General features: G+C 43.0%; 1 long non-coding RNA gene across 1 annotated transcript; it reads right to left on the bottom strand.

Moving 5' to 3' along the window:
- Window positions 1–282: 282 nt before the first annotated feature.
- LOC121818998 (uncharacterized) lies at window positions 283–22,726 on the bottom strand. The gene is made up of 5 exons (XR_006059082.2): window positions 21,789–22,726; window positions 21,196–21,271; window positions 15,439–15,502; window positions 4,168–4,245; window positions 283–2,204 (listed from the first exon to the last, which is right to left on the bottom strand). It is a non-coding gene; the product is annotated as an uncharacterized LOC121818998 (long non-coding RNA).
- Between the last annotated feature and the right edge of the window lie 23 nt (window positions 22,727–22,749).

Raw genomic sequence — 22,749 nt, 5'->3', positions numbered from 1 at the left:
AATCCTAGCTTCTGCTCAGCTCTGTGACCCTGGTAAAGAGTCACATTGCTTCTCTCAGCCTCAGTTTCCTCATTCACAGAATGAAAGTGATGGCATTTACTTGGCAGGATCTCACGATGCTATTCTGTGAAATCTAAAATGTTTTATATATGTAAGCTGTAAAAGATGAAAAATTTGCCTCTCAAAGATATTTAGATTTTAATGTTGTTTTCCCAATGCAGTAGAAAATAAATTTTTGAAATATGCATTTGTCTTTCAGACTCAGTGACAGAGATTTTGAATTAAATAATTTTCATTTTGAATAAAAAAGTCTGTAGACATCTTTATTTTACCTGGAGAAATAAATATGCTTGCCCTAAGAGTATAGATGGGGAAACAGTGTAAACAGTGTCAGACTTTATTTTGGGGGGCTCCAAAATCACTGCAGATGGTGACTGCAGCCATGAAATTAAAAGACACTTACTCCTTGGAAGGAAAGTTATGACCAAGCTAGATAGTATATTCAAAAGTGGAGACATTACTTTCCCAACAAAGGTCCGTCTAGTCAAGGCTATGGTTTTTCCAGTGGTCATGTATAGGTGTGAAAGTTGGACTGTGAAGAAAGCTGAGCACCGAAGAATTGATGTTTTTGAACTGTGGTGTTGGAGAAGACTCTTGAGAGTCCCTTGGACTGCAAGGAGATCCAACCAGTCCATTCTGAAGGAGATCAGCCCTGGGTGTTCATTGGAAGGACTGATGCGAAAGCTGAAACTCCAGTATTTTGGCCACCTCATGTGAAGAGTTGACTCATTGGAAAAGACTCTGATGCTGGGAGGGATTGGGGGCAGGAGGTGGAGGGGATGACAGAGGATGAGATGGTTGGATGGCATCACCAACTTGATGGACATAAGTTTGGGTGAACTCCGGGAGTTGGTGATGGACAGGGAGGCCTGGCGTGCTGCGATTCATGGGGTCGCAAAGAGTCGGACATGACTGAGCGACTGAACTGAACTGAACTGAAGAGTATACCTAGGGCCGAGAACTTGGTTTCTTATGTCATTTCCCCCCCAAAAAGGAACCAGGGCTCCTTGGAGAAATGGCTGACTCTAGAACTGGGGAAGGAAACATACAAGATGAACCTGAAACATCTTATAGTGCCAGAAAGTAAGAAAATAGTGGGGAAAAAAAACCCCTACATGGATGGAGGTACATCAAAAGGACACAGGAACAACAAGATTTATGGTATATTGCACAGGAAACTATATTCAATATCTTGTAATAAACTATAATGGAATAGATTTTCTTGAGAAGTATGTGTAATATAATATATATATAACCGAATCACTTTGTTGTATACCTAAAACTAACATGATATTGCAAATCAACTATGCTTCAGTAGCACTTAGTCACTCAGTCCTTATCCGACTCTTTGTGACCCCATGGGCTGTAGCTTGCCAGGTTTCTCTGACCATGGGATTTTCCAGGCAAGAATACTGGAGTGGGATGCTATGCCCTCCTCCAGGGGATCTTCCCAACTCAGGGATTCAACCCAGGTCTCCTGCATTGCAGGCGGATTCTTTACCTTCTGAGCCACTAGGGAAGTCCAATAAAAATTGAATAAAAATTTTAAAACGTATTCATTTTTTTTAAAAAAAGGACATGGGAACCAATGGCCAAACCTGAAGGTTTTCAGCAGTAACATAAAGTAATATTGGATTATCACTCAGAGTATAAAATATATAAATAATAAAATATATAAATAAAATAAATATCTACTACCTCAGCCAGGTGATCAAGGACAATATCCATAGTAATAAGTGAGACTTTCCTGATGTTCCAGGGGTTAAGAATCTGCCCTTCCACTGCAGGGGCCGTGGGTTCAATCCCTGGAAGCATAGCTAAGATCCCGAATGCCATGCTACTCGGTCAAAAAAGAAAATGAAAAGCAGGAAGAAGTCCCATTGCCAGTGTGCACTCTTGCTAGGATGCGAGGAAAATGACAGTTTACCTCTGGGGTCTTCCTTCTCCAAACTCACAACTCCAGTTTTCATGAGGAAGATGCCTGATAAATCCCACTTGTGGGACATCCTGCAAAAGACTTGACCAGGACTCCTCTAACTGTTAAGGTCGTCAAGAAGCAGAGAAGGTCTGAGAAGCTGCCCCAGTCAGGAGGAGTTTAAGGAAACTATAACTATCAAATGTAATGTGGTATCCTGGGGGAGATCCTAGGACAGAAAAAGAAGTGTTAAGTGAAAGAAATCTGAATAAACTATAGACTTTCACTAATAAACTAATCCATTTACTAATAAACTCAATTCAAGTTTAGTTGGTTCATTAATTATAACAAATGTACTAAATAATATATTAATAAAATGTTCACTATAGGGAACACTGGGTGCAGGGCATATGAGAACTCTCTGGACTATGTTCTCAATTTTTATGTAAATCTGAAGCTGTTCTAAAAAATAAATTCTATTAAAGCTATTTTTTAAACTGCTCATTATTACCTTTAAAGCTCTCCCTGCCATTAAAAGCTGATATCGATCTATAGAAAGTTAAACAAAGAGATATAAAACATATTACAGGATGTTAACTGAAAAGTAACAAATAAGAGTATAATAATAGCATTTATAGTTTATATTTTTAAAAATGCACATCTGTGTACATATGCACTCTATAAATGCTCTTTGGAAGAGGCATGGAGATACCCACAAACAACTGTGGTGATTATTCCTAGGGAGGGATTAGGGGGTACAGAATTATGCTCAAGGAGGACTTGGGGTTTATCTGTATTTTCTTGGAAAGTATTTCAAACAGAGCATAGCCTAGTATTATAATACTTATGTAACCACAAAATAGGTTAAGAACAGAAACAACTTTGAAAATGAAAATCTTCTGGCCTTGTTAGTTCACAGAAAGTTCCCTTCTCTAGCTTAGATCTCACTTGGTCTTGGCTTGCCCCTTAACCTTTTCCCTAAAGGATGTTTTATTGATGTAAAGGACCAAATATAAAATCTTCACCTAGAACCCAGCTAAAGCTTTAATGATTATCTACCTAGAGTTTTTTATCCTTACCTTCTGCTTTCCTGGCTGAAGGGGTTATCAAAAGTTTCTGCCCCAGGGGTGATAACAATAATGTTGGCCAACACTTACTCATTCAATGACTACATTTATTGAGCACCTGGTTAGGCACTCTGTCTAGGTGGAAGGGATAGAGTCAGTGAACAAAACAAACAAAAACCCTCCCTTCATGGAACTTACATTCTAATGGAGGGAGAATTATAATATTATTAATTAATATTAAAACAATAAATGATAACTAAAATAAGTGAGTAGTATGGGCTATGGAGAAAAATAAAACAGGAAATCCTGGGGTGAATTGTAATTTGACATAGGTAGGTTGTTCACACGTGGCTCGTTGATTGGTTAAATTTGAGCAGCAATGTAGCTGCCTGGAGAATAATTAATCCTTAGTGAACTACTTTTTAAATATGATGTCTTTGAATCCTTAACACTGCCCTATGAGGTAAGTATTCTAATGAGTCCCATTTTATAGATGAGGAAGCTGAGATATGGGGGAGAGCTGTAATTTGCCCCAAATCCCCTGGTGAGGGAAGAGCTGGATTGAAACCTCTGAGCCTGGGCTCTTCCTATTTTCCCTTTACTCTTCTGCTTTTTCCCTCTTGCCTTCCATCAAACCACTTCTTCGAATGTCAGCATTCTTTGGACCTTGTCTTCTAGACTCTCTCTTCCCTAAAAAACAACCAGCCTTGGGACTTCCCTGGTGGTCCAGGGGCTAAGACTGCACACTCCCAAAGCAAGGGGCCCTGAGTTTGATCCCTGGTTGGGAAACTAGATCCCACATGCTCCAACTAAGACCCGGAAAAGCCAGAAAAAAAAAGCAAAAAAAAACCAAACATAAAAACCCCCGCCTTAGCCAGAGCCCCACCACTGCCCCAAGGAACTCGCCCCAACCTGGGGATGGGAGTAGAAGAGTCAGGCAACCCAGCTGTGGCAACCTAAAGAACAATTTAGTTTAATGCTCTGCTCACATTCAGGAAAAGCAAGTTGCTTCTCTTAACTGGTAGTGTCATTAAAAACTAAAAAAGCATGAACACACTGAATGTGAATTTTTCCATGTTATCAATTCTGGGTAAAACATTGCTTGTGCTGACCATTGCAGATTACCTTTCAGGAGCCAGAAGGCAGCATGGAAGAAACATGTTGCTTAGAGGACAAACGGAAACAATGCCTGCAGAGGACACTCTAGAAGTGAGAAGGGGAATAAAGTATCAGAACTTCATTATCACAAGAAAATAGTGTGGTTTGGATTTGTGCATACAACACACTATAAAACCAGAACAGGAATTTAAAACTTGCCTTAAAATTTCCCTCTCACATTTATGGAATAATTAAATCACTTTTTGCATGTACCCATGTCCTCTGAAGGTAACACTGACCCTAAGCAGTAGCTGCTATGCTGCTGCTAAGTCACTTCAGTCGTGTCCGACTCTGTGCGACCCCAGAGAGGGCAGCCCACCAGGCTCCTCCGTCCCTGGGATTTTCCAGGCAAGAGCACTGGAGTGGGTTGCCATTGTTGTACCCATTTCAGAGATGCACCAGGCTTAGAGAAGCAAATTGTTCAAGATCACCTGCAAAGCAAGTATTTAAACTCAGATGTGCTGAAAGCTTCATCTCGTAACTATAAAATGCCTATCTGTCCCATATAAAGACCTTGTGAAGATCAGGTAGATGTTTAAACAGAAGTTGTATGAGTCACTGTATATTAAACATCCTTTAGAAATACAGCAGAGAAGGCAATGGCACCCCATTCCAGTACTCTTGCCTGGAAAGTCCCATGGATGGAGGAGCCTGGTAGGCTGCAGTCCATGGGGTCGCTGAGGGTCGGACATGACTGAGCTACTTCACTTTCACTTTCCACTTTCACTTTTAACTTTCATGCATTGGAGAAGGAAATGGCAACCCACTCCAGTGTCCTTGCCTGGAGAATCCCAGGTATGGGGGAGCCTGGTAGGCTGCCATCTATGGGGTCACACAGAGTTGGACACGACTGAAACGACTTAGCAGGAGCAGCAGCAGCAGCAGAAATACAGACTTTCCTGAGTAGAAATAGTCATCTTCCCCCTATCCATTTTCAAGCCCCCTGAAAAGAATACCCAGAGAGTAAATGGTTTCTAACTGGAAGCAGATGATGGTAAACCACAAAACATTTAAACCTTATCAAGTTTTCCTATGCTACATTTTACTTTAATTTTTCTCACTTAATGTAGATTACTTTATTATTTTATTCCTAAATTAAAATTTTATTTTTCTCAAAGTAATTGTGCACAGAGATTAATTTTAAGACCCAAAGGCTTATAACAAAAAGCTCTTATACTGTATTTTCTGTCACTTTCTTCTCCCTGATTCTGGTCCTCAGGATATAATATGGCTGCTAGGCTGTGAGATTTTTTAAAGGCTCAATTTGTCCCTTTCTATTTGTTTTGGTTTGTTGTGTGTGTGTGTTTGATGAAAGTTGTGGTAGTTTATAGCATTTCTTTTACAATGAAATCATTACTGTTAGAGAAAGGTAAAAATGCACTATCTCAAGCCAACATACCCTCTTTTTTCTTTTGGTAATTAAAATTTTAATTTTTAAACCAAAGCTACAAATAAGATTTGTTTAATACGCCAAATAGTTCTAGCCACAAGTCTGGTGTCTGCTACATCATGGCAGGTCGGTCCTCAATAAATGAGGGAAAATCGCAACCATTTTACACTGACGTGAAGATCCCGGTGGTGCCTGATCGCCCGGCAGCATCTGCTTCTTTCCCTCTCGGATACAAAGCGGGCAGAGTCAACTTTATAAATCCTATTACAGAAATAGGCATCTTTCCCCAAAGGGTGCATAAGCATGCACGCTTTCCTACAATATCTGAAATACCAAATGAAGCACATTTAAAAATTTTTTTTCTTATGGTTTGAATAGAGTATGAGAATGCATTTCCTTTTGAGCTGGATCCTAAGATCCGGCCAAATACCTAACTAGGGAAATGCTCACACATCCCACAGTGCGCGTTGACATGAAAGACTTTGCTTTTCTCCTCAACAAGAAACCCCCAGAGCCTTTCGTTGCATGATTGAAGGTGCCAAGGCTCTTCGGTCACTGGCTAAGAGGTGGTGTTTTGCATCGAGAGATCTGTACAGGGTGCACGCGTGCTCTGCGCGGCGCAAAATCGCCACGGCTACGCAGGAGGCTCTTCCTAATTTGGACGCATTTGAGCCGACAATGGCACCATTTTCAGTGATTGGGCTTTTGTTCTAACTCAGACGCGAAAGGGCTTTAAGGTGATTTTTGTACTTCTAGTTTTATTGCCTGAATATCCAATTTTTAGTTTTCATTATCTTATACAGGACATGGTATAGGATCTGAATCTTTTTGAAATTAATTGCCATGTAAATAAAACATATTTCTGTAGAATGCACTTACTCATCATTAGCATGCGAGAGTTTCCAGTAAAATATCTTTAGTATTATTTTTATTATTAACATATTTACACTGTCACTCCAGCCCTGCACCCTTTGTGAATCTGTTTTTAAAATAAATATGACCTGATACCAGAGTGATTGGTGCAATAAAAATGCATGATGTGAAATTAATCAAATATGGTTGGGTTCAATTTATAAGGGACACATTAAGAAAAATTATTTCTTGTTCGGGTATGCCACTCTAGTGAATCAAACAGAACTGTGTATATTTCAGCAAGATACATGTAAAATCTATTCATTCAACAAACATTTATTATGCATTTACCGTGTGCATCATAGGGGATAAAAACCAAGCTGAGCAAACAAATTCACACATGAAACAACTGAAGACCATAAGCAACTGCATAATTGTGGAATATACGTTCATGATCCAAGGATTGCAGAAACAAAAGCTAAAGTAGCGGCAGTGTAGAGCCCTGGTAAAGGGTGTGGGCCTCTGGATTTATTTCAGTTTTTTTCAGGAAGTGGCCATTAATTTTTGTGTGAAAAAATGAGAGCAGAGAGGCATAATTCATTGTGAAGATAGGTTTTATATTCTGTATATGTGAAGGAAATAAATTTCTAATGCAATAAAACAGAATGGAAAAAAGAAAGAAAAAAAACCCCGGCTTGGTCTTTAGAGTCAAACAGACATGGGTTCAAATCTCAGCTCTGTTACTTACTAGCTGGGTGACCTTGGGTCTATTCTTTGGTTTTGTAGAGCTTTGGGTTTTCTTATTTACAATATGGAGACAGTAAGGTCTTTCTAATAGGATTGTTGTGAGAATTAATTGAGATGATGTCCTCTGTAAGCATTCACTAAGTTTGTTATCATAGTGGGGCTGAGGGCAGTCAGAGAAGATGTGTTGAAAACTACTATTGCCAGAGTTGTTGACAAAGATGAATGGTTGGAGATGGTGTTCTAGGTGGAGGAGACAGTATGGACAGAAGCTGGAAGATAGGGCTGGAAACCAAGTATTCCATTCATTTCCAGGGATGGGGTTCTGCTTTCATCCTACAAGAGAGCCAGCTGAGTAGAGATAAGCCAAGTACTCAAGGACAATATCACTACCATTCAGGTGGCTTAAACATAAAGAATTTCTAGACAGATTAGCAGGGTGTATCCCTGGAGAACACCTGCAATCACTGAGCCATAGCGGGATAGAACTCAGGACACAAGACTGATCATCTTAAAGGCTGGACTTCCTCTGCCTTTTTCAGTACTGTACACTACAGCCTCATACAGCGTCTTGTCCATGGGAAGCAATCAATAACCACTTGATGAATGAATGAGTAAACCCTGTGTCTATAAAATGCAAACAACTTTTTACTTACTAGCTACATAAACTCAAACCCCGTGCCTCCATTTCTTGAACTGTAAAACAGGATAAGTACCTATTGACCTCTCAGGACTGTTATGAATGTCAAATGCATTAATGTTTGTAAAGGGCTAAGAACAGTGCCTGGCACCTGGTCAGTTCTATATCAGTGTTTTTAAAATACAAAATAAATAACAATGTTAAAGGGTTCTGTGTGGAACTTTTCTGGCAGTCCAGGGGTTAAGATTCTGCCTTCCAATGCAGGAGCATGGGTTCAAACGCTGGTCAGAGAACTAAGGTCTTGCATCCCTCGGGGTGTGGCCAAAATTTTTTAAGGGGGAGGAGTCTTATGAAAATTAAATTTAAAAATGCTTGCAGGCAATAAGTATTTGTGGAGGGAAGTGAAGAGGGAAGGACCTGCCAATACTGAAACCCCACCCCAAGCAGGCTCAGAAGTACCCAGGTGCAGACTTAACAGGACCTAATGAATCTAGGATTTGTCTTCTCGAGCCAAGCATGCAGTGGGCCTGGGGGAGCCCTAGACCTACCTGTCCTCCTGCTTTCATCTCCCCTCCCCAAACTCACTGGTACCAGATGATACCTTTAACCCAAGGCTGTGACCTGGGTCCCACACTATCAGCCCTGGACTACTCTAGGCCCCTACATGGCTGTATCCATCTTTGTACTCATGGCCAACAGCTGAAGTCTTACTTCCAGTGAGATGGAATAGCTCCTCATCCCTTTCCATTCTCCTTCCTCCTCAGAGTGATAGTCCTGCCGCCTTTGTGGATCACAACTTCCCAGAAATCCTATTGGTCCCAACCACCAGAGAGGACCCCTTGGCTATCAACACAAGATGGGCGGAAACAGGGCCCACCATGCCCATTGGATATTATTGTTCAGATGGCTGCTCACCCTCCCTGGCATCAGCCATCAGATTAGTCAGGCCACTGAGCTCAAACTCTGCCAACTCAATAATTCATTCATCTGTTCATAAGTTCATTCTCATATTCATTTGAATATTGGTAATTCAGTTCTTCCTCTCTGCCTAGATGGAGACACTGAGATCATTCACATAGTGTTCCTGCACTCAGAGAACTCACAATCTAGTCGGGGAGAGAGATAACTCACAATATAGGGTAATTAGGTGCAAAAAGATCCATATAGTCAAAGCGATGGCTTTTCCTGTAGTAATGTATGGATTTGAGAGTTGGACCATACAGAAGGCTGAGTGCCAAAGAACTGATGTTTTCAAAGTGTGGTGCTGGAGAAGACTCTTCAGAGTCCCTTGGACAGCAAGGATATCAAACCAGTCAATCCTAAAGGAAATCAACCCTGAATTCACTAGAAGGACTGATTCTGAAACTGAAGCTCCAATACTTTGTCCACCTAATGCGAAGAGCTGGCTCATTGGAAAAGACCCTGATGCTGGGAAAGATTGAAGGCAGGAGGAGAAGGGGATGACAAAGGATGAAATGGTTGGATGGCATCACTGACTCAATGGACATGAGTTTGAGCAAACTCCAGGAGATAGTGAAGGACAGGGAGGCCTGGCTGCTGCAGTTCATGGGATCGCAAAAAGTCAAGACATGACTTAGTGACTGAACAACAACAAAGTGCAAAAATAGAAATATATAGAAGGTAGGTGAGACAAGGGAGACTTAGTACTCTTATCTGGGAGAATCAGGGAAGCATTTCCAGAAAAGAGACATTTGAGATGGATTTTTGGAGATGGAATCAGATAAGATCAGAATCATTTTAGATTGAGGGGTGAAAAGGCATGGAGGGATCAAAGGGAAGAACTGGGCTCTAAGATAAGGTTGGAGAGAAGCTGGGAGAAGTGGGCAGAGACCAGATGATGGAGAAGGTTGAACATAGGGCCAAGGAGCTTAAACCTAATGCTTTTTGGTGAAGGGATGTAGGGGACCCTGTGTAGTGTTGCCAGGCTCCCCCTTCACTGGAAGGCTGGTTGCCATGGTTGCTGGGAACGCCATCCAGAGGCAATCATCTGCTGTCAGGCCCATTTAGCGATTCCCTCTGCAGCAGAGAGCCACCTCATCCAAGGTCATGCCCTTCTCTGGCAGGACAGCTGACATTCTAGGACTGATGGATACAGCAGTATAAAGGCCCAGCCCTCGGGGCCCAGCTCTGGACAACTCCGAAGGCCTATTTTAGTTCAAAAGGTTCCCGTGGTTTTGGCTCAGGCTGTCAATTGTTCGACATTGAAGTTCGACTTCTCCCCGCCCCACCCCCGGTCCCTCCTGCTTTATTCCCTTCTCTCCCGTAGGAATCATGACCAAGAGCAGCGTCTCCCTGGGCATGGACATCACCCTCTCTACTCAGAACTTCATTCATCAAGCGTCCACCTCTCCATATCTCCTACTACAAGCTCCTACCTGTGAGGTCTTCATTCTCTTTCATACCCCCTACAGGTTCGCAAGTCCATGTGGCCTTCCAGTTCCTGCCCTCTAGCTCTCCTCTGCTTGCCAGGTGCTGCTGCTGCTGCTGCTAACTCGCTCAGTCGTGTCTGACTCTATGTGACCCCATAGACGGCAGCCCACCAGGCTCCCCTGTCCCTGGGATTCTCCAGGCAAGAACACTGGAGTGTGTTGCCATTTCCTTCTCCAGTGCATGAAAGTGAAAAGTGAAAGTGAAGTCACTCAGTTGTATCTGGCTCTTTGCGACCCATGGACTATAGCCTACCAGGCTCCTCTGTCCTTGGGATTTTCCAGGCAAGAGTACTGGAGTGGGGTGCCATTTCCTTCTCTGCTTGTCAGGTGAGTTTCTCCAAAAAGCTGTCAACTTCCAGTCTGCAGTTCCCCCTACAAAATCATTCCTTTGGTGACCCCAATGAACATCTGCCACACCCCCCATCTCCACTAAAACCTTTCACCAGGGCGCCAATGCTCACCATGTCTTTAAATTCAGTGGACGCCTCTTTGACCATAACTCAGCTGAACTGTTGACTTCTCTCTTCTTAAAACACCCTTAGTTTCTGTGCTGCTGTGCTTTCTAGTCTTTCTCCCACCTTATAGTGGCTCCTTTTTTTCTCCATCTGTCCCTAAATTATTGGTGCTCTGTCACAGATCCTCATTTTTCTCATTTCTCACACTCTTTCCATGTGATCTCATTCACTGTCATGACTATTAACACCATCGAGATGTTAATAATTCCTAAATCTCTCTTTCTAGTGCAGACATCTTGCCTGAGCATTAGATCCGCAACTGCCCACCGGACATCGCCCCCGGGTCATTCCGCAGGCTCCACAGGCTCCAACAACTGAATTTGTCACCCTCTCCTCAAGCCTTCATCTTTCTCATCAGTAAATCTCTGCTTCTGCTGTTCCCCAGTTCTTCTTACCCAAATTCCCCAGGACCTCCCTGATCATGCTCCACCAGCTTCATCCTCAAGCTTAACCCACTTCCCTGACTCCTGAGTCAAATTACGCCTAATTCAAAGTTGAGTCATCTATTGGGAGCCAGGTTGTGGGGGCTCAGTTAAGAATGGGGCTCTTGGGACTTCCCTGGTGGTCTAATAGCCAAGACTCTGCACTCCCAATGCAGGGGGCCCAGGTTTGATCCCTGATCAGGGAACTAGATCCTGCATGCTGCAACTAAGAGTTCACATGCCACAGTGAAGATCAAAGATCCCCACAAGCCACAACCATGAAGATCCCGTGAAGCCAAAAAAGAATGGGGCTCTTGAAAGACTCCCCAACAACGTAGAACCAGAAACTGCACAGCCTTCAGGACCCTGGAGCTGTCCAGCTCCTTGTCTACCTTGTCTCCAGCCTCCCTCTTTTACGGGCTGCACTGTTTTCTTTCTGAGACTGTTCTGTTTATAAGTGGTTTTTTCGGCTTCTCGCTTTGCTATTGACTAAACATACTGACATGGAGGTCTGGGGGTTACATGTCCTCGATTCAAATAGCCAGCAAACAAATCAGTGTCTTCCAGATGCAAGGGCATCAGTTTCTCAGAAGAGAAATGGTTGGGGTTAGCTCCAGTCAAATGCTCACTGCTGGTCTGATAAGCTACGGCTAGGAGAGTTGGGCTCTGGCATAGGAAACGTGGTTATAGGGACACATAAGGATAGATGTGAAGTTTAAGAGGAAGTAGTGTTGTGTTGAGCAGTTAAATGACATGATTTTACAGCCCTGAATAATCACAGGTGACCAACATTCCCAAGATGTAGAAAATGTAATTTTAGGCAAATATCTAACTTTTTTTTTTACTATCTACCTTATGGCTTTGTAAGGATCATTTATTTATTTCATCTCCTTTCCTCTTTCCATCTTACTGTGCTAATGAGTAGCAACATAATAGGAAGAATATTATAATGAAAATATTCCATGAGACTGTTTCTAAAAACTAAAATCTTGAATATACACTTGAATATTACTTTCTCCCATAACACAGTTATTAATTATAATAATAAAATGAAAGGTGTTTGAGTGCATTTTAATCTTTTCTGCATTAAAATCTGACCTAGAAATTCAAAATAGAAGATAATCAAAAGTATCATCTACTTGCTTCTGACAGAAGGAAGTTTATAACTGGTGCATAACATCACCAGGAAATCTTTGATGGCCCCCTTATGGTTAAAAAAAATTTTTTTAGAAAATTTATTTTCAGATCAGCATATTGTAGCATAATTCTTAAAGAAACTTTTACTTTAAATCAGTTTTATTGTAAGCCTAGAAAAGAAACGGGACTACAAGATGAACAAAATCTTGACAAGAAGCTAGTGAGAGAAAAAGAAATATACTGTGGGACCACTTGGTTTTAAGAAATGAAACTCTGGATTTATGTATCAGCTTAAAAAAAAAAATCTCTCTAGGCACGCTGTTCAGCAACTGTTTAGATCTTATCTGAAAATTTTAGTCTGTTTCAAATAAAAGCAGATTTCTTTGTTTCAAGATAGTGATTTTGTGATTCTTTAGTTAAAAAAAATGTTTCTTAAGCATCAATTAGATACCAATTAGCAACAACTAGGTATTTGTCAGGTATCGAATATCAAAAGAGCTTTTTTTCAAGGTGTAGAGTATATAAGATACATTACTAGAAGCTACATTAAAAAGTACAGCCTCTATGGAAAATAGTAAGGCAGTTCCTGATAAAACTTTGAAATGGAATTACCACAGGATCCAGCAATTCTACTTATAGGTATATACAGGAAAAAAATGAAAGCAAGAACTCAGACACTTGAACACTCCTGTTTGTAACAGCATTATTCATGATAGCTAAAATGTGAAAACAACCAAGCAGTCCTTTGGTGGATGAATGAATAAACAAAATGTGATATAGACACATAGATGGAATATTATCCAGCCTTAAAAAGGAAGAAACTCTACAGGAAATGCTACAGCATGGATGAACCTTTAAGATTTTACACTAACTGAAATAAGCCAGTCACAAAAGGACAAAATATTGTATGATTCCATTTATGTAAGGTACTTATTGCAAATTTATAGATACATAAGCTAGTGGTGGCCAGGGGCTGGGGGGAGGAGTGACGGGGAGTGAGAGTTCAATGGGTACAGAGTTTCAGTTTTGAAAGATGGAAAAGTTCTGGAGATGGATACTGGGGATGGGCCCATCAGTGTGAATGTGCTCAATGCTATTGGCTGAAATAAAGATTTTTAAATGGTTAAAATGATGTTATGTCTATTTAAATACAATTTTTTAAAAAAGGGTACACATTTATAAGAACCTGAGTGATACTTGGAACTCAAAATGAAGGATTTACTTCCTTTTGGGGCTTAAAAAGGGTTTCTAGTGGCGACACTAGAGCAGGGAGGCAATATGTATGGTGGAAATGGTTGGAAATTTCTAGTTCCAGTTCCACTCTGTCACTTAGTAATGGGGGGATCTTAGGATAGGTAACATAACCCCCTTATAGGCAGCGTAACATGGGGGTTATTCGCAAGAATGCTGAGCCAGAAGGCTTGCTTGAGTCATAGTTCATTCACCAGCCACGTGGCCTCAGTCAAGTTATTTGACATCTCTAGGTCTCAGTTTCTCTAACAATGAATAGGGAGGTCAATGCCCAGTTCATAGGGTTGTCATGAGGGTTTAACTAGATCAAGCATGAGAAACCATTAGCACAGTGCCTGCCGCAAACTAAGTGCTCAATAAGTGTCAGTAGCTTGTTATTTTCTGAGTCTTATCTACAACACTGGTTTCATATGACTTGTCTTAAGATCTTTGAGCTATTTTGAGGCTTGGTAGAGACACTGTAAGTGAAACAGGTTAGACAGCATTATTGAAGAGGGTAAACGTTGGGTATGCATTCTCACTGAAGGGAACAGTATAAGGAAAAGGAAGAACTCTCTAAGTGTGGGGCATTAGGACTGATTAACACATTGAGCATATGGGAACAGGGGGGAAGATGGCTAGAGAGACAGAACTGGGAGAGCTTATTTAGGGCCTTGAAGGCCTGGCTAAGAAGCACATCACAGAGGCAGATCCAATGTGAGATGGGGCAAGGGTCATGCCATGATCTGACCTGGCGTTGAGAATTAAATTTGGAGGATGATGCCTCCCTTGGTCAGGTTGAACTGCTGTAACAAAATACTTTAGCTTGGGTGGTATAAACCACAGTCATTCATTTCTCACAGTTCTGAAGCTGGGGAAACCTGAGAGATGCCAGCATGTGGGGTTCTGATAAGAGCCCTCTACCTGGCTTGCAGGTGACTGCCTTCCCTCTGTATTCTCACATGGCAGAGAGGGGAAGCTCTGGTATCTCTCTCTTTTTTTTTTTTGGTGGCTATGCTGGTTATGCGGACTTCTCTCGTGGATCACACGCTCAGTAGTTGCAACACGCAGGCTAGTTGCTCTAAGGCATGTGGGATCTTAGTTCCCCATGCGTGTGTGCTAAGTCGCTTCAGTCTGTACGACACTTTGCGACCCCATAGACTGTAGCCTGCCAGGCTTCTCTGTCCGTGGGATTCTCCAGGCAAGAATACTCGAGTGGGTTACCATTTTCTCCTCCAGGGGATCTTCCGAGGGATAGAATCCACCTGTCTTACATCTCCTGCATTGGCAGGTGGGTTCTTACCACTAGCGCCACCTGGGAAGCCCTTAGTTCCTCTACCAGGGATCAAACCCGCATTTACTCAACAATTAGACATTTAGCCACTTCTGTGTGGCTTCCCCAATGGCTCAACAGATAAAGTATTTTTGCTAGGAGAATCCCATGCACAGAGGAGCCAGGCGGGCTGCAGTCCATGGGGTCACAGAGTTGGACATGACTGAGCGCATGCGCACACACATACTGCATTGGTTGGCAGACTGCTTACCACTGCGCCAACAGCGAAGTCCTCTTCCTTTTCTCATAAGGGTATTAATCTCAACCTGGAGTCCCCACCTTCATGACCTCATTTAAATCTGACTGCCTCCAGTGTTCTTGCCTGGAGAATCCCAGGGACGGCAGAGCCTGGTGGGCTGCTGTCTACGGGGTCGCACAGAGTCAGACACGACTGAAGTGACTTAGCAGCAGCAGCAGCAGCCTTCCAAAGGCCTCACCTCTTAATGCTAACACATTATGGGTCATGGCTTCAATTTACTAATTTGGGGATAGGCACAGTCCATAGCAGCTCCCAGTGACACTTACCTCCTGATAATCATGTTCTGAGTCATCCTCTTCCCCTGGAGTGTAGGTTAGATCTAGTGACTTGCTTCAAATGAAGAGAACACAGCAGAAGTGTTAGTATGTCACTTATGAAATGAGGTTATAAGAAGACTGACTTCTGAGACTCCCCTGGTGGTCCACTAGCTAGGACTCTGTGCTCTGTACAGGGGGCCTGGGTTTGATCCCTGGTTGGGGAACTAGATCGCACATGCTGCAACTAAAGAGTCTGCATCCCACAACTAAAAAAAAAAAGACCGACTTCCCTCTTGCCTGCCCTTTCTTGCTCTCTGGCTTCCTCACTCTTTTGGAAGCCAGCAATCATGTTGTGAGCTGTCCTATGGAGAGACCCAGAGATTGAGGTACTGATGTTTCCGGCCAACAGTCATTGAGCACCTGAGAGCAGTCAATAGCCATGTGAATGAGCTAGGAAGTGGATCCTCCTCCTGGCGAGCTTTGAAGTGACTATAAGCCCTGGGTGTCACCTTGTTTGAAGCCTTTCGAGAGCGCCTAGGTCAGAGGCACCCAGCTAAATTATATCCAAATTCCTAACATACAAAACTTTAAGATAATAACTGTTTGTTGTTTTAAACATTCAAGTTTTGGGTACTTTATTACATAGCAATAGCTAATTAATCCAGAGACCAATAAGACTGCCCTCACTTCAGATGACAGCTGCAAGTTCAAGGTTCCCCAGACCACCTGCACTTTTGACCAACTTGCTACAAGTTTGGGTGTTCCCATGACTCCCTCAGGTTCAATACTATCTGGAAGGACAGAGAACTCTGAAAAGCACTACACTTATAATTACAGGTTTATTGTAAAGGATATAAATCAGGACCAGTCACATGAAGAGACACATAGGTCAAGGTCCTGAATGCAGGCTCTCTCCCCACAGTGTCAGTGTGTTTACCAACCAGGAAGCTCCAGTGAGTTTTGGTATATAGGGTTTTTATTAGGGTTTCATTATGTAGGCATGATTGGTTGATTCATTGGCCACAGGACTGAACTCCATCTCCAGTTCCCTTTCCTTCCTGGGAGGATAAGCTGGTTTAAAGCCCCAAACCTCTTGTTACATGGTTGGTCTTTCTGTTGATCAGCTCCTAATCCTGAGTCTTCTTGTTAGCATAAACTTGGGTGCGAACGAGGGGCCTAACAAAGATAATCCTGCTGTGCTCAGTGACTCAGTCGTGTCCCATTCTTTGTGACCCCATGGACTATAGTCCGCAAGGCTCCTCTGTCCATGGGATTTTCCAGGCAAGAATACTGGAGTGGGTTGCCATTTCCTCCTCCATGATAGACACTCCTATATCTTGGCAAATTTCAAAGATTTTAGAAGTTATCTCCCTAGGGACCTAGGACAAAGATCAGATATTTTTTGGGTTATATCTTCTGACCTGTAGGAGATCATATTTTACATCAGGCACTGTGTTAGGCTATTCTTCCATCTTTCCATCCTTTATATATTAACAGTGTGAGATTAGATTTGCTGGAAGTAGTGGAAAACCCAACCAATAGGAATTTTATTATTATTTATTTTTATGATTTTAAGGTTTTTTTTTTTAATTCTTCATTTATTTTTGGCTGTGCTATGTCTTTGTTGCTCTCCAAGGGCTTTCTCTAGTTGCAGCAAGTAGGGACTACTCTACCCATTCTGTTGGCTTCTCATGGGCACTAGGGCACATGGGCTCAGTAGCTGTACCGAATGAGCTTAGTTGCCCCACGACATGTGGAATCTTCCTGGGCCAGGGATTGAACCTATGTTCTCTGCATTGACAGGCAGATTTTTAACCACTGGATCACCAGGGAAGTTCAGGAACAATAAAATAGAAATTAGATTTTCTCACATAACTAGAATTAGCAATTTAGTTTTGTTCAGATACTCAACAATGTCTTCAGGAACCTAAGTGAAAGTGAAAGTGAAGTGTCCGACTCTTTGTGGCCCAGTGGAATAGTAGCCTACCAGGCTCCTCCCTCCACGGGATTCTCCAGGCAAGAGTACTGGAGTGGGTTGCCATTTCCTTCTCCAGGGGATCTTCCTGACCCAGGGATCGAACCCGGGTCTCCCGCATTCCAGGCAGATGCTTTAACCTCTGAGCCACCGGGGAGGCCCTTATCAGGAACCTAGGCTCTCCATATCTCTCTGCCCCACTTAGTTTATATTTATTTTTAATAATGTTTTATTTTAGAATATTTACAGAAAAATGATAAGATAGTACAGAGGGTTCTCCAGTATCTCCCACCTGGTTTCCCCTATTATTAACATCTTATAATAATACAGTATGCTTGTTTAATGTACAATTAATGAGCCATTAGTGATATATTATTGTTAACAAAAGTCCATAGTTTATTCAGATTTCTTTAGTTTTTACCTAAATGTCCCTTTTCTGTTCCAGAAACCAATCTGGGACACCATTTTACATTTAGCTGTCATATCTCCTTAGACTCTTCTTTTAGACTGTCCTTTTCCTTTAAATCAGGAGACAAATCTATCCCTCTGATAGGTTCAGAAAGCAGGAGATGAGATGATCATACTCAACTTGGAACTTGACTGAGACTGAGCACATTGCCATCAGAATAATCAGGGTTCTACCAGCACGGAAGGAGGTGGGCCAGTGGATAACAGCAATTGACAGTGTTGGCCCCAAGTGTCTACTATGCATGAGACTGCACTCTACCAGGTGTTATGAGGAATGAAAGGACATTAAAGATGGGGCTTTCTATCAAACCTTTCAGAAATTATGTATTCCAATAATTATTCTCTTTTAAGCACCTCATAGGGACATCCCTGGTGGTCCAGAGGTTAAGAATCCACCTACCAATGTAGGGGACTTGGGTTTGATCCCTGGTGGGGCAATCAAGCCTGCACACCACAACTAGAGAGAAGCCTGTGAACCACAATGAAGAACCTGTGTGCTGCAACTAAGATCCGATGCAGTCAAAAATAAATTAAAATAAATATTTTTTAAAGGAGGGTGAACTGTTGTCTCACTGATCCTTTGGTTGCTCAGTCAAATATATTTTCAGAAGTGAAGATTTGTCACAGGTAACATGTGCTAACAACTGTAAAGACCACTTTTAAAGAATCATTCCCAAAGTGATGGAGCAGTGATATATTTGGGAATAAGGATTTAGTCAGTTTCCCCAAAGGGACTTCTTAGACATCTAAGGTGTTTTTTTTTTTTTTAATTGGACTGTGCCAGGTCTTAGTTGCAGCATACGAGATCTAGTTCCCTGACCAGGGATCAAACTTGGGCCCCCTGCATTGGGAGCTCAGAATCTTAGCCATTGGGCCGACAGGGAAGTCTCGACATCTTAGTTTTTGTTTTTTAAAGTCAAATCAGTCATGTGATGGTCCATCTCAAAATATATACTTTGTCCTTAACATGCAAATGAACTAGGTGAGGAAACGGGTGAATTGAGAGAAAACAACATGGGTCCATCCAGTATGGTGGTAAATTACCTATTATAGGCAATATATTCAGCCAGAGTTTAGAGCAGATGATTAGTGAAGGCAGGCATGGCTGGAAAGCCTCAGAGAGGCAAGGTCCTAGATGGCTATGAAGAATAGCTTTGCTGGGCTTTATTCTTCAATTTCCCTGCTCTACTGCCATGAGACCTAGATTTCTCTAATCTCTCATAGAGTTAACCTCTTTTTATTAAGTGCTTGGTTATTTTCATCAATTTACAGTTTACCTGTCAAAGCCTTGTGATTTTTAATCCGATGTTGTTGTGTTAGTCGCTCAGTTGTGTCCAACTGTTTGCAACCCTATGGACTGTAGCCAGCTAGGTTCTTCTGTCCATGGGATTCCCCAGGCAAGAATATTGGAGTGGGTGGCCATTCCCTTCTCCAGGGAATCTTCCGACCCAGGGATTGAACTCCGGGTCTCCTGCATTTCAGGCATTTACTGAGTCACCAGAGAAGCCCTTGATTGAATTATATATATATATATATATATATATACACACACACATATACATTTTTTGGGGGGCAGTGTTTCATAGGGTGGGCTTTGTAGCCACACAGATCAAGATTTGAATCCAAGGTCTAATACCAACTGACTTGGAGGTCTTATATAAGTTTCTTACCCTCTTTCAGTCTGTTTCCTTATATTTAATAATTTCACCTAGATTGGCCTGTTGTGAGATTGAAATAAGATGAAGTAAGAACACGGAGCACAATGTCCCACTCAGAGAGACTTCATGAAAATGGCATCTGCTGTGATGATCACTGTATTGGTAGAGGTGATGGTGTGATGGTATCGTTAATATGAACCAAACTCATGGAAAGGAATGAATATGAGAGAGTGGCCCCTACTTGGTTTTCACCACTTTTTCACTGTTAATTTTACATGAATGTACACTCACCAAAAATAAATTACATTTCCTTTGACTTTGTAATAATCACTGTCTTAGAAACAGCAAAGATGGATTTAGGTACTTAGAGAGGTTCTGTTCTATTATCTGTGAAGGCACCAAGCATGTGACTCAGATTGCTGAGTGAGATAAGGCAACATCCCAAGTGAGAAACTCAAAAAAACACAGTAGATTGTGGGGGTATTCAGAATTAGGTGACACTGTTTATCGGGGCTTGGAAACCAATCTAAAAGAATTTATACTTTAAATCGATAGTGGTTGTCAATAAGTCTGTGAGGGAATCCTTGCTAGGACCCCCTGGCTTTTACTGCAACTCATACTGACGATAACAAAAAGGGAAACCTCCCAAGCAGAAGGTCAATGTAATCCAATCACTTAATGCAGAATTATGGTATCAAGTTTCCACATCACTGAATGACCATGGGTTTAGAGGTGTGTGTCATAAAATAGCTGCGGGTGTGAGACATTTAACAAGTTGTTTTACTCCTAATTGCTGGCATTTGTTTAACTGTTTTCTTAATTCTAATTTATGTTTTTATGTTCTCGTTTGTTTACGTAGCCCATACATCCCATTTGCCTTTATTTGCGTGTTTCTTTAATTTTATTTACATTTTTATATATGTTGCATTGCTTACATAACTCATTGTTTGGAGAGGGCTAGAAATAACCATAAATCCCCGTTGCTAATTAGCCTCATCCTCATGACTGATTAGTCAAGATTACGAGCCTAGAAGGAAGACAGGGAGGAGGCCTGATAGTGAGTCACAGGATCATTGAATTTTAGAGCTGGAAGGAATTTAGAGCTGAAGGTATCTTTCAGATAGAATTCTGTGGTTTTACATCTTCATCTTTGGAGAATTATGGAAGATTGGCTGTTTGTTCTTGCTCCTGAATGCAAAAATATATAAGGATGTGGTGACAGTTTTGAAAAACACATTAAGAATAAAGAGAAAGTCCAATCAATGATGACTATGAGTAACCCATAATGGGGGCTCAAAAGAAGAATCAGAAACCTGACACATAAATGGGCTACAGAGGAGCTGGGAATATTAATGAACATAAGGGGGCTTGTTCTTTGGAAGTAAGAGGCAGAGTGGATTGTTTGGAACGCCCTCTCCAGCAGCTGTGCAGTTTGTAAAGATTTTAGCTTGCCTTACTGTAACGTTAGCTATTAGCTTTGCAGTGGGGAGTATTTAAAAGTACACACAACATACGAAGGAAAGAACCTGGAACCGAGTAGCCTGCTTCATTCCAAGAATCCATCTGGCATGTAAAGAACTGCTTGTCCTACATTAAACCCTGCAGAGTAAGAACCATTTTTCATACCTCACACCCCTATTTTTGGTTTCAGGTAAGGCAGCTTACTGAGTTTGGCGAAGAAACAAGAGGACTTTTCAGAACCACCTAACCGAAGGGTCCATCGAGGGTGAGCTCCATGGATCTAAAATGGGGAAAATATGAGGAAGCTCTGTTAGGGAAATTAGGTTAAGAGAAAGCTCAAGCGTCCACAAGAGCTGGAAGTCTAGACCCCCAAGTAATGTGAGCATTTAGTCGTTTGTAGGCAGAGTACAATGGAAGAAAAAGTGCTATATATATGACAATCTGTGGCTGGAGTCACCAACATTAAATGACTCATGGTGGTGGGATAAATTTATAAGTAGAATCCAGTCTACACTGAAATAAATATTCTTTATAATAAAGTTCATTTTGCAGCTTTAGTCTATCTGGAGGTAGCTAAAAGCAGATCTTGCTGAAGGACTCCCTGGATTACCAGGAATTGCACATTGTATGAAAGGTTGTAAATTTATATTAGTCCTGGATATCAAACCCTTCCGCTCCTCCCGAATTCACTTTCCTCTGACACATTTTCATGTGCTCCTCTTTCAAGAAAAGTGTATATTACTCAGATCCGCTGAGTTTAGGCATCAAGCATGCAGGACAAAGGACTTCTACCTTACCTGGTCACCTCTTGAGGGACAGCGCAAGGCTAGAGCGCTGGAACCAACTCCGAGCAGTGACCTCTCGGTTACTATGGTGATCGCGGGATGGGCGGGGTCACCATCCGCGGCGTCCCCGCCTCTCTGCCCAGGGCTTTTCGAACGCTCCAATAAGGATATCCCTTTCTTGACTCCGTCCCTCCTCTTTCGGCTCCGAGTGCGATTCGATTGGCCTGGGACGGGCGGCCGGGTACCCTGAGGATACCACCTCCCGACGGGAAGAGCGGGAAAGTGTACCAGGCGCTGTCCGAGGCGTGAAGCTCAGGGCGCTGCGGGGAAGCACATGGTTGGCCTTGGAGCGAGTTGCCTAGTGTCCCGTGCACAACTCTTGGCACCTATGACTGCTAACACTAGGAGCAGAAATCAGGGTGCGGGAACGATGCCTGCGGGCTGGCCTATCCCGGGGGCCAGGACGCGATGAGGCCTGAGGGGACCGGGGGCGCGCTCTCGGGGGGCAGGGGCTCGGAGGCCAGAGGGGCAGGACCGAAGCCCGGGGGCGGTGCCAGCGCCGGCGGCGGGAGGCGCAAGGCCCAATGAGAGCGCGCGCCGCCCCCGGGGGCGGGGCGTGCGGAGCGCTCTCCCGCCCTCCTCTGGCCCCCGCCCCTCCCCCCCTCCCGGGCGTCCGGGGCCGCAGTGAGTGAGTGGCACTGGCAGCCTGTCAATCCCTCAGCCGAACGGCCTTCGAGCCCGGTCCGCGGCGGCTGCTGGCAGGGTGCGCGGCTCTGGCTGTGGCGGCGGCGACTTCTCTCGCCCCATCAATCTGCTGTCCGCCCGGCGCGCGGCCTGCCGGGGCCCTTCATCGGGCTCAGTGCCCCCGCCGCGCCGGCCCGCTAGCTCCCAAACTTTCCTCCTCCGCCCCTTTAGCTCTTCTCGGCCGGCCCGCCCGCCGGCCCTCCTCCGCCGCCGCCTGCCGCCGCCGCCG

This window comes from Ovis aries, chromosome 3 (assembly GCF_016772045.2).
Source record: "Ovis aries strain OAR_USU_Benz2616 breed Rambouillet chromosome 3, ARS-UI_Ramb_v3.0, whole genome shotgun sequence".
Lineage (NCBI taxonomy): Eukaryota > Metazoa > Chordata > Mammalia > Artiodactyla > Bovidae > Ovis > Ovis aries.
This window is presented reverse-complemented; position numbering and strand designations above follow the sequence as displayed.